The following is a 16748-nucleotide window of genomic DNA, read 5'->3' as shown; positions in this document are numbered from 1 at the left end:
ACACTTGTACAGCATTTATTAATCATAATTGAACATTTACTAATGCATTATTAACATTCAAGTCCTTGCTTGTTAACATTAGTTAATGCACCATGAGTTAACATGAACTAACAATGAACTACTGTATTTTCATTAACTAACGTTAACTAACATGACCAAATACAGTAGTAAATGTATTGTTCATTGTTTGTTCATCTTAGTAAATGCATTAATTAACATTGTATAATATATTACATCCACCAGATTCACCAAATATGGAAGAAAACGGTCTCTTCTTCCTTGTTTTGAGAGCTCGCAATGCGCATTAGAAGGACAGCGTGGAGTTCGTTGAGATTGTATTTTATATTTGCCATCAAACAGAAAAGCTATTTTGTTTTTTTGTCCCCATTCTGTCCCTCCCAAGAGGCTCTGACGCTGGATTTGTGTGTCGGCGTGGTTTATGGCTTTAAGTTTTGAGGGTCGCTCCAAACATCTGACACAGTGAATGCCAATGTGAGACGGAAGAGCTTGGCACCGAAACTATGATGGAAGTAATTTCGTAATGGCTTACATTGCTCTGATTATAGCGGCCAAGAGGAGGTCTGCTTCTGAATGGGAATGCACTTGTGCTGCAGTGCATTAGACTGATTAATCGTATTTTTGCCAGTGCTTAGCACTTATGTTTTTTAAAAGTATGTTTAGATGAAAATATAATACGGAAATAATAATGAATAATAATAAAAAAATAAAACAAAGAAATGACACTTTGGCTGTATCATGTATAAGAAGACTATGTCTAAAAACACAATAGATACTAGAGATATATGCAAAAAGCTGCCCCTTTTTTTAGGACAGGGAGGCGCCTTCATATCTGCATGCATTTTAAAGCCTTGTCAGTTAAAACGTGTCAGTTTAAAATGTTTTTCTGATCACACATACATAAGCATAAGTGTTAAACATCGTCTGTGAAGTTTGCTTTTACATCTTAAACTGTGAAATACACACAAGATGATGCTTAAAGTTTTTATGCTCAAACAGCATCAGTATAGCCTAAAGGATGGTGGAAAAACAACTTCTCACCATTTGCTTTATTTTGGTGTCTCTCACACATAACGTAGATGCTAATGAAATGTTAACATGACACATAGATGTCAAGATACTCGTCATTTTCCACAGGTTAATAATAGCATGTGCTCAAAGTGTAGCAAAGTGGTGTGTTTCTCGTGTGTAATGATTGTGATTCTGTTTGACTGTTTGGTTTCAGTATTTCCTCAGTGCAAGTTCCAGGTTTATGGTTTGTGATTGGATTGGATTGGATTGGATTTTTAAAAGACATGATTGTTTTTTTGTTTCATTCCGGGAGACGCAGTGGCGCATTAGGTAGTGCTATTGCCTCACAGCAAGAAGGTCACTGGTTCGAGCCTCAGCTGGGTCAGCTGGCGTTTCTGTGTGGAGTTTGCATGTTCTCCCTATGTTCGCATAGGTTTCCTCCGGGTGCTCCGGTTTCCCCCACAGTCCAAAGACATGCGGTACAGGTGAATTGGGTAGGCTAAATTGTCCGTAGTGTATGAGTGCGAATGAATGTGTTATGAGTGTTTCCCAGAGATTGGTTGCAGCTGGAAGGGCTTCCGCTGCGTAAAACATATGGTGGATAAGTTGGTGGTTCATTCCGCTGTGGCGACCCCAGATTAATAATGGGACTAAAACGACAAGAAAATGAATGAACGTTTCATTCCAGGTTTCTGGATTGTGATTGGATTTTTAAAAGACATAATTGTTTTGCTGTTTTGTTTTGTTTTAGTTTTTTATTTACTTTTTAATTTTATTTATTTGACATTTTGATTTATTTTATTTTATTTTGCTTTGCTTTTTTATTTATTTAATTTATCTTTTTTTTTTTTTTTTTAATATTTAATTTAGTTCCTGGTTTATGGTTTGTGGTTGGATTTATAAAAGACACAATTGCTTTATTTTATTTATTTTTATTTTTATTTTATTCCAGGTTTATGGTTTGTGATTAGATTTTTAAAAGACATGATTGTTTTGTTTTGTTTATCTTTTTAATTTACTTTTTAGTTTACTTTATTTATTTTATTATATTTTGTTTTTGTTTTTATTTATTTATTTCATTTCATTTAATTTGTTCCAGCTTTTTACTTTGTGATTAGATTTTTAAAGACATGATTGTTTTGTTTTATTTTATTTTATTGATTTTATTTTTTTGCAACATTATATATATATATTTTACTATACATCTCTCTGTAACAAAAATCATGACCACAAATAGTTTAAGTCGCCTTAACACTGTTGCCAGTAAGTTACTGTATTTTAGATTTACAGTATACAACTGTAAATTCGTTTACAGCATGTTACTGTAGTGTCTGAAAATGGTTAACTACTGTAAAAACCTAAGTTAACAGTTAGCTACTGTAAACCTTTTAATTTTGTCCTAAATATTTTATAATATAATTTTATTAATATTATTTTAATACTATAGACCTAAAAAAGACACAATTACAAAATATTAACAAAATAAACACTCCTTATTTAAAACATTGGAGATGCTTAAAACAAGCTTAAAAATGTGTAAAAACATTACATTTCAATCATTCAAAATATTTTATTTTAAGAAAAAAAAACATTGAAAAATGACAAAGCACATTAACATACATGTACAAAACTAATTTAAGTGTCTGACCTGCATATTGTTGAGAAAGAAAAACCCAATTGTACTAAGTACTACTGACATTAAACCAGACACAATTACAAAATATTCCATTCTTTAAAACATTAATAATGCTTAAAGCATTTAAGGAAAATGTGTGAAAATTACATTAAGCAATAAAATCAACACATTAAAAATAAATAAATCACACAAAGCACTAGAACATACATGTACAATAAAAATTTAAACTTCTGAATTGCATATTGTTGGAAAAATAAATATTTGTAACTATTAGCCGACTCAGAAACAACCCAACTTTAAAATATTACTAGTTCTGGTGTCAAATGCTCAACAAGGTCTGAATTCACATGTTCAAATGCAATTCATCTTTATTTCTATTGCACTTTTACAATGTAGATCAATGATGTCAAAGCAGCTTAACATAGAAGTTCTTGTAAATTGAAGCTGCTTCAGTCCAGTTTTCAGAATTGAAGCAGTAAATGTCACTGCTGAAAGTCCAAACACTGAAGAGCAAATCCACCGATCCACCAATCGTAGCCAAGTGATCCAGTGGCGACAGTGGCATGGAACAAACTTCACCAACTGACGAAAGTGTAGAATAAAATCCCTTGAGAGATACCAGGCTCAGTTGGGCACGACCAGTTCTCCTCTAGCCAAACTTGTGCAAGGCCGCAGTCTAGGCACCGGAGGCTTGAAAGTTCACCAGCGGGTGGTCAGGCTGGCCCATTGGATCAATGCGGAAACTCATTGATCACGTGTGTCTTTTAGGATTCACTCCTCCATGACCACCACAGCATCTGGTCAGGATTTGGCCCAGTCCAGGATTATGAAGAACTCTGGATAAGGACAAACAGACTAACATAAGCATAGAAGAAGCTTGTTTAAAAAAATAAATCATATACTGGTTAATTATTTTGAAGCATGGCAGCTAGGTTGGGGTAGTTTTCAGCTGGTACTGAGCAACTGGCTCCTGCTCATAACCTGCTCACTACCATGTTTAAAAAAGAACTAACCAGAATGTCCTGTTTATTTTTTTCCCTAACAAGGTTTTACAAAAACATTGTAGCATTTGTGATGGGTTGATTCACTGCAGGACAGATTAGACTATTTGTTTTATGTATTCCTAATAAACTAAAACTGACTGAATACTGATACAACTATTGAGAGTGTCTCACCTAATCCAAGTTCTCAGTTAGCTGGTGAAAGAAGGATAACTCACTGTTGTTCATGGTTGTCATTCTCTTCACTACTTCTCCTGCTATCTTCTGGCTCACTTTGGTTGTTGCTGTGCATTTTGTTTCATCCTCTGGAATTATTTATACAAAAAATTGTATTATTTTATTTATTACAAAATATTTAGGCAACATGAAATGGGGAAAAAGACATTTAATACATAGACAAATGCATGTATCCCAATACTAATTATTGTATTTTGAAATGTCTGACCCATGACAGACCTCAATCTGCTCAAAAATATTATAAACAAAGATGAAAAAAAAAAACCTATTAAATGGTTTTATAAAAAAGGGAAAACGATTTTTTTATTTAGCTAGCAACTAAACATGTGACACATTTTGTATTAAAAGTAACGTTAATATATTGAGAAACAAATAGATGTACAGTACTTACTGTTGTATGAGGTCCAGTTTGCACAGGCAGGCTCCCAGTATTCTATATTGAGACCATAAAAAAGCCAAAAATACAGATAAGAATACCATGCTACAATCCACAACCTCCACACAACTTTTTTTTATTTGTTTACCTTGGTTGCTTACTGGTCTTGCTTATTTTTTAGCATAAGGCTGTGCTGATCAAGATGTTCCTCTGAAATGCTGTTTGTTTCTTCAGACAAAACCTGCTGCTGTGCCAGTGCCATATCTAAACAGAAAAAAATATAATGGTAACAATTATGTTAAACCAAATGTCAAGAGTTGTGATAAAAAAATAATTAGCAAACAATAAATAGCAAAAAGGTGGTTATTAGCATAATGCATAGAGGTAAAATTGGTTTTATATTAGCAGATTCAGACTTCCCCCTTAATAATTTAATTTCATAAAAGTATTATTTGCAAACTCTAAATAGCGAAATCATTTTAGCAGCTAATGACTATCAAAGTACAACATGCTCACGGTCAAATAAACAGTGTTAATGTTGATTTCAAGTCATACTGGCATGCTAATTCTGATCGAATATTCAAAGTAACATGGTAAACAGTATAGAGTCTTCTAAATGAACGAATGTGCGAATATAAAACCAACTTTACCTCTATGCATATTGTAACGTTATAGATTTACGTTAGCGTTCTTATAGGTTACGTCGCGATGTTATTTTCTCAAGCTAACGTTATAAGTTACTCTAAACCAGAGAAAAATAAGTTCACAACATCTAATATATATAGTATAAATCAATATAAGTTAAACGTTGCAGGTTAAAATGAGTTTGAGTCCAATTCAGTATAAACTTAGCTCAGTTTAGCTAACAGTTAACATTACCATTTTAAGATCGCTTCAGCCAATGTTGCCGAGCAAACAAATGCTAATAGAGGTGCTCAAATCAATGTCGAGTGTTGTCAGCACAGACAGACGCGCTTTTACCTGGATTATTTGTTGGTCTTTCATTCATATTCTTCTGGGGGAAAACACTCTCTGCCGGACCGTTGTCTCGTGCTAAGTGTCCTCCAAAACTGTCTGCAACACCGGTTCCTATGTAAATAAATAAAAAGATATGACGAGAACAATGGCTAATAGTCATAAACAGTCTTATTTAAAGTAATAGTAGTGTTAATGTAATAAATTAAATAAAGGTAACATCTTAATAGATGATATATTTCTCAAATGGGCGAAATAACGCCAAGCCAGAGAAAATAATAATAGCCAACTTTATACTTTACTTTGTTCCATTCTCGTCCACAAAACATTCTGTAAAATGAAACACTGCCTCAGCTTACCAGAGTAAAGTTTGTTAAATCCAGTATGTTCTTCAGGCACACTAATAAATTGTCCTCCAGAATTGCTCCAGGGTCCTCAGGCAAAATGTGGTGCAGAGTAGTCGAATCGCCGCAAGGTGGCGTTGAAGCAGTTGTGGAAAATACAGTATAATACACGAATTTTTACAAATACAGTACATCGCTGTATATGTTGTTCGACGTCACACTAAATTCCCATAATGCAACGGTAAATACAGTTATTTACCGTAAAAGGAATTTGCAGTATTACACTGGGTGAAATACAGTTAATAACTGTGTAATTTACAGAAATGTCTAACAGTGTATCCATCTGTCTTTATTTCTACACTGCCTGACAAAAGTCTTGTCGCCTATCCAAGTATTGGGAACAACAAATAACTTGACTTTTAGTTGATCCTTTGGTATCAAAAGTGGCTTATATGAGGCAAAGGCCTCTAAATCATGCTAATTTTATTGAAATAAAATATGATCTTGCCTTCATGTTTATTTATTTAATAAGGACAGTAAGGTCTAACTTTGCTTAAACAAAAGTCTTGTCACTAAACTGAAAGAATGTGCAGTATAGAATATAAAGTCATGGTGCAATGGAAAAATAATTAACATTGTGTATGACTCCTATGAGCTTGGACGACTGCATCCATACATCAACTAACTTACTAATAAAGTCATCGGGAATGGTAAAAAAGGCATTCTTGCAGGACTCGTAGAATTCATCAAGATTATTTGAATTCATCCTTAAAGCCTTCTCCTTCATCTTACCCCAGACATGCTTAATAATGTTCATATCTAGTGACTGGGCTGGTCAACCCTGAAGCACCCTGACCTTCTTTGCTTGCAGGAACTTTGATGTGATGGCTGAAGTATGAAAAGGAGCACTATCCTGCTGAAGAATTTGCCCTCTCACGTGTATTGTAAGATAATTGGCAACACAAATTTCTTGATACCTTATGGCTGTTAATGTTGCCATCCACTCTGCAGATCTCTCACATGTCCCCATACTTAATGTAACTCCAAACCATGGTTTTACCTTCACCTGAATGATTTCTGTCAAAATTTTGGGTCCACGCAAGTTGAATTAGGTCTTCTGCAGTTTTTGTGATGATTGTAATGCAGTTCAACAGATGATTCATCTGAAATTATGAATCTACATTCTGCCACTTTTCCAAATGATCAAATAGAAGTCAATATATTATTTGTTGCTCTTACAACTGGGAATGACCACAATACTATTGTGAGGTAGTGTAACATTATTATTATTATTATTATTATTATTATTATTATTATTATTATTATTATTATTATTATTATTATTATTATTTTAAAGAACAATAAACGTCTAATAAGGTAAAACCAGTGTTTAAAGTTTGTCTTTTTTTATTTAATTGTCCTTCAATGCATTTAAATTTTAATTGCATGTCTTGGTGCAGTTTACTAGTCAATGTACCTCTTAAAGGAACACTCCACTTTTTTTTTAAATGGACTCATTACAATTAAACAGTTGAGTTTTACTATTCGTTAATTCACTCAGCTGATTTAAGGGTCTGATGGCATCTCTTTTAACTTAGCATACAGTAGGTCATTGTATTGGATTAGACCATTAGCATTCGACTCAAAAAAATGTAAAAAGCAGCCATGGTACTGCAAAGTACTTTGATTATTATGTCATAATGAGAGAATAATTCTTAGCCATCAACCTAAAAAAATAGCAACTTTTCATTTTTTGTCAGTCTTAGTACAGTACATAATATAAATCCAGAAGAGTCAATCGTTAAATAGAAAAACTATTAAAACATTTGAATCATTAAATCATTTTTGAGCAGATGCTATTGGTCTAATCTAATTCTGTGATCTATGCTAAGCTAAGTTAATAATGTTTCCATGAGGCCTGTATTCGGGTAAATGGAATCAAAAATGGTAAAAATCAACTGTTTAACTCTAGCAGAGTTGTAAAATGACCCTGTTTTCGAAAAAGTGGCATGTTCCTTTAACAGAGCACAGCCCTGCTAGCCAGCAACCACATTTAGCACCACTGTTTTCACATCTTCACATATGTTACGAGAGCAAGCGCTTTCATTATTTGTCAATGCTGTTTACATTTCATACACACATGCAAATTCATTAATTCAACACCCAGTCACATAAGCAAGCTTTCTTTTTTAGCCTTGCCGGAATAAACAAACAGTCCCTTGAATACGCTCTTCTTGGAAACAGAGCCGCAAGAACGAAGCCTGTAGCGTCAGGTCCCCAGTGACCTCTATTTAAGGCCTGATACTTCAGTTCTGCAGGGAGACGCACATTTATTTAGCATCTCGCATTTGGACACTTGACCAGCGCTTTGCATGTGGAAATACACAAATATTTACGCCGACACTTAAAGGGCTATTAGCAAACTAACACCTCTTTCCTTTGTTGCTGAATATCCAGAGTCCCTGCCAAACACAAGCGACATGTCTTTTCTCTGTTTCTGATGTTTGCGTTCCAGGATTAGATGGTTTCTTTCCCCCTGGCCCTTCCTGAATTTGTCTTCTTGCCGCTTTGTGGAGTTTGGCTCTTCTAACATGAGCTGTAGAGGAATCAGGCTGGGGCTTCTGCATGTAGCGTGATAAGACACCAAGGCCTAAGCCCTTATTCTGAGGAAGAGCATCTGCTTTGCATTTTTTGTGTGTGTCGGAATAGAGTAACTACAAAATGAAATAGGGGAATCTATTTGATGGCGCAGTATTGGAGTTCATTTGGTCTGGCTGAGATGTGAGCAGTGGTCCTGCACTCTGGGAGATTCTTTAGAGCCAGCGGGGTCTAAGCACTTCTTTCAGAATGTAATTACAGAATTATATTTATTAGATGAAATAGCACCTCACTCCATTTTCACCCAACTTCATTCACGTGTGTTACAATCCGTGAGAGAGAGAGAAAAAAAAGATCAGAAAATAATCTACACCCGATGTTGTTCCAAGAGAGCTATTAGCATTCATGAGCTGAGCCAGTAAAGGAAGATTATAAGAGAAATAATGAAGGGAAATGTTACAAATAGATGAATAGTCTTAGCATAGCTCTTATATACGAGACAAAGACATCTTTTTTCTTTTTTGAGGGGGTGAAACTGTCTCTCTCCCTCTCCATAAATGACTTACCTGGACAGTTTTATGTTTGCCTGGAGGAGAATTAAAACAGATTCCATTCCCCAGTTGTGCGTAGCGATTCGTGTCAGTGCTCTCCTGGTTGAAAAGCAGTCTAATCTAAATGCTTTTGTCAGGGGAGATTTTTGAGATTGCTGCCGCCCCTGCTACAAATTGGTTGTGTCATCTTATAATGAACTATTTGAGTGTTGCGTCTCTGCGGCCAACAGTCTGATGATTACTGTATGCTGCTTTCACCATTAGCTCCTGCCTCTTTACCTGCTTTATTTTCCCCTCCCGCGCCAATCTAATGAACCGCAGGGGCCAAGGCATGAAGAGAGCTGTGCATTGTGGAATCACGGGTATCGCATTCTCAAGGTTGATTGGTGTGGAAGTTTGAGAGGAGATAGAACGGCTGCGCTTTGCGAAGTGACCTGTGACCTCGGCTGAAGGATTGTGAGTATCGCAGCTCTTCCACAAAGCGTTGCTGTCAGAGGCAGAAGAGATGGAGAAAAGCCGAGCGGAGAGTGGATAATTTCTCGGCAGAGACAGATGGAAAGCATAGCAAATTTAAAGTAAAAAAAAAGCAAAGAAAGACTACTATGTCAACAAGCTGAGTGGTGGGACACAGAGTAAAGCGGCGGCCAGTATCTGCAGAACGCAGACCTCTCCAAGCAGTTCCACATGCTTTTGAAGATGAATCCTAAAGAAATGCTACTCGCCCTTAATTGCATCCATCGGCTGACGCCCAATCCTTACATTCTTTCTCTCCCTCTCTCTTTTCATCCCCCGCCTCTTCTTCTTTCTCCCTCTTCCTCTTATCCCTCCTCTCTTCTTGCATTCCACCAAGAATAGATCATTCTCCAGCCTGGTCTGATTGTGTTTTACCTTTTTTCCCCTTTTTTCTACAAAATTTACAGGTACAAAATGTTCTTTTTATTATATTTATTTATTTGATTAATCTTAGTTCAGATAGAAAATAATAACTATGACAAACACAATAAACCACACATTAGTTCAACTCACCAAAGAAAAAAGTATCAAAAACCACAATTATACACTAGATAATTAAATGAATAATAAGATAAGACATGAGAAGATATTACCTATATACTGTACACAGAGTGTTCCCACATTTCTTGAAAATACTTGAAAGTACTTGAAAGCAAGCATCCTTAAAAGTGCTTTAATTAAATTTGAAAAGAAAAAAATATTTGTGGTTTTATTTCAACATTTGTAATGTGCTGAAAAATGTAAAATCTCACATTTTAATATTGTACTATAACACTGACAAAATAATGCACATTTTATTAATAATTCAGAAACCGCATTTGAATATTACCACACTATAAAAAATGTAAAAAATTTTACGGTTGCACTTCCGGCAGTTAGGGTGCTGGGAAAAAGATTGATTTACTGAAATTTACCTGAGATTTTAATTTAAGGAAATTTCTGTAATTTAATGTCCATTATTTTATGGTAATTTTTTTGTAATTTAACAGTCGCTATTTTACTTTTTTATCCGCACCCCAGATGCCGGAAATAAACTGTAAAATTGCGGATTTTTTTGAATGTGACTGTTTAAAATGGCCTACATTTTTGAAAATTCTGTCATTCTTTAATGTGAATATTAAGTCAGTGACATTTTAGCTACAGTAAGGACCTTAATGGTGCTACATAGTTGAAGTCAGAATTATTAGCCCCCCTTTTAATTGTTTTTTCTTTTTTAAATATTTCCCAAATTATGTTTAACAGAGGAAGGAAATTTTCACAGTGTGTCGATTTATTTATTTTTTTCTTGAGAAAGTCTTATTTGTTTTATTTCGGCTAGAATAAAAGCAGTTTTTTTTTTTTTTTTTTTAAGTTGAATATTATTAGCCCCTTTAACAGAGTAATTTAGGCTATAGTTTGTACATCCAAGCTACATCCATATTGTACAAAGCAAACATTATATACAAGAACTGACTTTAAGCTAATTTCTTTTTAGATCTACAGAACAAACCATTGTTATACAATAACTTGCCTAATTACCCTAACCTGCCTAGTTAACCCAATTAACCTAGTTAAGCCTTTAAATTTCACTTTAAGCTGTATAGAAGTGTCTTGAAAAATATCTAGTAAAGTATTATTTACTGTCATCATGGCGAAGTTAAAATATTATTAGAAATGAGTTATTAAAACTATTATGTTAAAATATATTATGTTATATTATTAATGTGCTGAAAAAATCTTCCTTGCTATAACAGGGGGCTAATAAACAGGGGAACTAATAATTCTGACTTCAACTTTGCTGGGGTATGAATAAAAAAGGTGCTTGATTTAAAAATGTATGGTACTTTAAAAAGTTCCTGAAAGTGCTTGAATCTCGTGTTCATGAAAGAGTGGGAACCCTGCACATAGACAAATGTGTCTTCATAACTTGAAAAATAACTTGACTTCTATTTGATCATTTGAAAAACTAGCAGTAGCAGGATTTTCTAAAGAATCATCTGTTCATCGTTCCAATCATCAACATCGACAGCCTGAGGTATCAAGACATTTGCGCTGCTCATTACATTACAAACCACAGGAGAGGGCAAATTCTTCAGCAGGAAAGCTCCTTCTCATACTTCAGCCTCCACATCAAAGTTCCTGAAAGCAAAGAAGGTCAAGCTGCTCCAGGATTGGCCAGCCCAGTCACCAGACAATGAACATTATTAGGCATGTCTGGGGTAGATTGAAGGTGAAGGCATTTGAGTCATTGAGATGACTGGATGCAGTCCTCCAAGCTCATGGGAGTCGTACACAATATGAATTCTTTTTCCACTGCACCATGACTTTTTATTTTATACTGTACATTATTTCAGTTAAGTGACAAGACTTTTGTCTAAGCAAAGTCAGACCTTTACTGTCCTTATTTATCAAAAATCGCTGTTTACATGGTTAACTTTCATCAGAGTATTGTCTTAATCGCATTAAAATCTAACTATAGGTGTCCATGTAAACGTAGTCACTGATATGATTGCAGAAAAAAAGTCTCAATAATATGAATTCTGAAGTTTCATTACTTTTGGGATTTTTATGTTGCATAGATTTTTAGGTTACAAATGAAATCTGAAATTGCTCCCCTATACCTTACATACATTATAGTGAATAGTGAAAATATTACAGAATAAGAATTAATGAAAAGGAGTGAGTGAATTCGAACACTGTTTTACACTCGTTATCACAGTGCATTGTGGGATTGATTGAATGTACTATGGTTTCGAACAACACTACTTATGGCTGCTTCCTCAAATAGTACACTATTTAAAGGGGACCTACTATGCAAAATCACGTTTGAACATGACTGTGTGATTATAGCCAGCCTCTAATTGTAACAATACATTAATTCTATTTTTTGTTATCACATTTGATAAAAACGGTCTGCAGAAACACTTTGATCCACATTCTCTCTCTATATGTGTCATCAGAGGGGGGAAGCCCCGTCTATTAGTAATGATGTACTAATCATTACTAGCATAAACAGCCCTGAGTGAGCAGCAGCCATCTGCCATTAGAGTGTTCACTTACTGAAGATAATATCAGAGACTATGGATAATTAAAGTGGAGTTTTAGGATGCAGAAATGAACACTGTAGGCTACCTTCTTTTGAGATCTATTTTTTTTTTTTTTTTGGCATTTTTCATTATTTTTTACAGAATTCCTATTTTGAATCTGCCACTATGATGATGCATATTTATTTGTAGACCCACCCTGTTTTGAAAACAGCACAATCTCATTTGAATTTAAAGCAACAGTCACCAAAACGACACAATATAGATCAAAGGGGCAATTTCAACAAGTTATAAAAGATTTTTGGGGGTATTTTGAGCTGAAACTTCACATACAAACTATGGACATTAGAGACTTATTTTACATCTTATAAAAATAGGTCCTCTTTGCCCCTAGGGGATAAACTTGGATATAGTCATAAAATCACTGATATGATATGGATATATTGGTATCTCTTTAAACTATGTATAGTATGCAAATACAGGCTCCCAATACATCAGTATTTTACCTTTCAGTCTCTATGCAAACATGCTTAAATGTACATGTGTGGTAGACCCATGCTTTACCTAGAAAAATATTTTGAATGCTCAAACCAGTGGCCTCGCAAACAGTTATTTACTACTCTTTCCTCATTAGCTGGATCCCTCCTCTTCAGGGGATATGATATTATTTAATCTGACTTTGGGAACTTGTGAATATGTAATCTATATTGGACTGCAGCAACGAATCAATATTTATTGATAATGAATTTCATGAGGCTTTGCTGCTTGGCCTGGAGAACTCTTTTGAACCTCCTTATCTGTAAAAAAAAAAAAAAAGTGAACTAAACCTTTTTATTTCTGATGCTGATAGTTATATTCTTAATTGTGGAGCTTTTTTTCTTTTTAGACAAACATCTCATGCAAACAGCAAACAAGCAATCAAATGCGTCTGTCATTGTTTTACTTCAAACGCATCCTAGAAATGCACTGCCAGTGAAATGTAACAGAACTGTTCAAATCAAAAGTTTGTGCCGTTAAATGTCAGATCTAGATTTTTAAATGAATCATAATGAAAACTTGAAATCGCAAACAGTCTAACACATTTATCTTTCAAAAACTGCCTTTCCTTCAGTGGAATGTTGTTTATGTCTCAGCGTATGATGCGCAGTCATGCTCGACTGCACGTGCTCGAGAGAGACATGCTGGAAATGCAGTCTGAAGCTGAGCGCGACTGAGTATCTTAAAAATCTCCAGCCTGACTGAATTAATGCGGGCAACCAATCAAATTACACGGAATCAGAATGTCTGAGGAAGCAGTGGCTGCCATCCAGTTCGCATTATCTGTTTAGTTTGTCTCTGTGCCTAATTCATCATGGAGAGCTGCTGACCAGAAGAATAATAAATACACTGCTTCCTAGTCCGCATGTTGTGTATGCTTAATAGTATTGTAGATTGGGAATATTGAATCCTGAATTATGCAACATTTCAAATAGCTTGGGCAAATGATGTAAATTAGGACACAAAAGTAGGCACAACTAACCAGTGAACCAACAAATTGTTCTATCAAATGTTCCATCTACCATTCCATCCATCAAACCAACCAATAAACTCCATCCATCCATCCATTCATCCATCCATCCATCCATCCATCCATCCATCCATCCATCCATCCATCCATCCATCCATCCATCCATCCATCCATCCATCCATCCATCCATCCAACCAACCAACCAACCAACCAACCAACTATTCTATCTATTGTTTCATCTACCATTCTATCCAATCAACCAACTCACCAATCAATGCCCATGCCATTGAATTGCATTACTGGGCCAAAGTTAACTTTATTATTTATCTGTTCAGTTTGTCTCTGTGGCTAATTCATTATGGAGAGCTGCTGACCATGAGAATAATAAATACACTGCTTCCTAGTTCGAATGTTGTGTATGCTTAATAGTAATGTAGATTTAAGGTAGATGCAGATAGTAATGTTTTAACAATAGAATGCATATCATGAGCTATAAACTGTCATTTTAGACAAAATAAGCATCATTTATCCTATGAAAGCTTTTATTATAGGTAAACTTTGTTATAAGAACTGTTGACCAATCACATTTTAGATTTTGCTAAAGCTCAACCATATCTAAATATATCAGGTCAGAAAAGTTTAATCAAAGACTTGTGTGGTAATACATTTGTGTAATTTTCTATCATACATCATTGTGGCTAGGCCAGCATTGGGTAAGTTTCTTCAAAATAGTAATTAATTATCAATTGCCAGTGATGTAAAGTAACAAATTACAAATCAAACAACTTTTTTCTTTAGTCCTGTGATTCCTGTCCGATCAAATCGCATACTAAAAAACTACCTCAAGACATGGGTGATTTATGATTGCAGCAAACTGTTTGGAAGCATTAAACTTGTTCAAGTAGATGTCCAAAATCTTTACACACATTGACCCAGAGACTGTTTAGATGCATGTCACTGATGAGAAAATGACGGATATTTTCTGTGTGGTGACTGAAATGGCCTTAAACACCCTGCGGCCAAAAGACGTCAACATGACGCCAGATTGATGTTGAACCCCAACTTTATGGGGATGTTGCATTTTGTGTTGATATGAAAATCATGTTGACATCAGACCTCGTGTCAGGCCAACGTCAATGTCTAATGTTCAACCTAAAATCAACCAAATATCAATGTCTAATAATGTTACAGCTTGACATTGTGTGGACATTACCACTGTAATGTCTATCAGATATTGGATTTTGGTTGCCATACCTGACGAATAAAAGTTATATTTGACCTCATTATGACGTTGGTTTAAGATGTTGGCTTGACATTAGATTTTGGTCACTCTTTAACACAACCTGAAATCAACCTAACATCAAAGTCATTTGACGTCGTTTTTGGACATTAAAATAACGTTGTCCTTCGGCGCTGGGTGGACATTAGGTTTTAGATACTTGGCGTCACAACCCAATAATATCCAGCTGCAGGCCCGCAGAACCACACACGTTTTAGGCACACACAATCTAGGACACACAATCTAGGCAAACCATATATGGTTACGACGGATGTTAATGTTTTTAACGCCTTTAACGTCTTTTTGAACATCGTCATCGATATATTTTGATATATATGATTAATACATATTGTACAGAATAAACAATAGTGTTTACTTTACTTTATTTCACAAATATTGCGATCGAGACGGCCGAATGGGGAGCATTGTTTCCGATCGCCATTCAATATATAATAGACTGAACAGTTTTAAATCAGTCATCATAGCTGATCAGTCATTATTATCTGACAATAATATAGCAGATACTTGTTTGCTGGCCTTGCTGAACGATCTTATTTGGACAGGTTTAGTTTAAATAATGCATTAATTTTTGATAAAGGAAATAATAGCAAGTTAATATAGGCAATAATACATGATATGTAATAAAAAATCTTTTTACATGTAACAAATGTATAACACTATATTAATATTTTACTCAAGCGATTTAGTAGTGTTTATTTATTTGTTTAACTTTCTAATAATCTTTTAATTAATGATTTCCTACATTTAATACTGTAGTAATTTATAGTAAGCAATAAATTGTAGTAAGCAAAATTTAGCCATAGGAACAAATTAACTATTAATAATAAAATATATATATATATATATATATATATATATATATATATATATATATATATATATATATATATATATATATATATATATATATATATATATATATATAGTTTGGTAAAAGATAGCAGTTTGTATATAAACTTATTATAATCAGATAATCAGTTAACAATATATATATTGTTTAAATGATTAACTATAGTAGGCTAATTTATTTTAAAGTGACATTATTGTTTGCTTTTTATATTTTACAACAAAGTGATTTTAACCAAGTATGATAATATTAAGATCTTGAATTAATTTATTACACTTAATCCAACAATTAGACGGTCTATGATTTATTTGTGTATGTGGACACATGAATAAAGTCATAAATGTCTTTAACCAATTTTTTTTTATTTACATAGGCTAATTTGAGTTCAAAAACTGCAGAGATGTTAAAATGATCGTAACGATATAATAATAATAATAATAATAATAATAATAATAATAAAAATGACTGAAATGGGAAACCATACTTGTAAAATTCAATAGGTGGCGACCATATATGGTTTGCCTAAATCGTGTGTCCTAGATTGTGTGTGCCTAAAACGTGTGTGCTGCGGGCCTGCAGCTGGATATATCTCTCACAACCTGTATCTAACACAATATTAACGTCTTATGACGTTACACACATCCAAAAATTACATGCAAATGCATCAGCTTTTACATCGTAATACTCACTGCTTCTTCTCCTGAGTAGTTTTGAAAGGTCAACTTTAAGTAGTATTTACAACAGATACTTTTACTCTATGTGCACTACATTTTTGGGCAAATAATAGTACTTTTACCTAAGTTTGATTTTT

General features: G+C 34.3%; 1 protein-coding gene and 1 long non-coding RNA gene across 13 annotated transcripts in view; one reads left to right on the top strand and one right to left on the bottom strand.

Annotated features, from left to right (window-relative positions):
* Positions 1-16748, top strand: part of agbl4 (AGBL carboxypeptidase 4) — a 685205-nt gene that overhangs the window by 260188 nt on the left and 408269 nt on the right.
* On the bottom strand, positions 3016-5313 carry LOC141375532 (uncharacterized). Of its 2 annotated transcripts, none has more exons than XR_012383949.1 (5): positions 5261-5313; positions 4428-4543; positions 4295-4336; positions 3841-3971; positions 3016-3501 (listed from the first exon to the last, which is right to left on the bottom strand). It is a non-coding gene; the product is annotated as an uncharacterized lncRNA (long non-coding RNA). The 2 variants fall into 2 exon arrangements; XR_012383948.1 differs by having other exon boundaries at positions 3885-3971.

The sequence above is a fragment of the Danio rerio genome, chromosome 8 (genome assembly GCF_049306965.1).
Source record: "Danio rerio strain Tuebingen ecotype United States chromosome 8, GRCz12tu, whole genome shotgun sequence".
NCBI lineage: Eukaryota > Metazoa > Chordata > Actinopteri > Cypriniformes > Danionidae > Danio > Danio rerio.
Note: the sequence above shows the minus strand (reverse complement) of the source record. Positions and strands in the feature narration are given on the sequence as shown.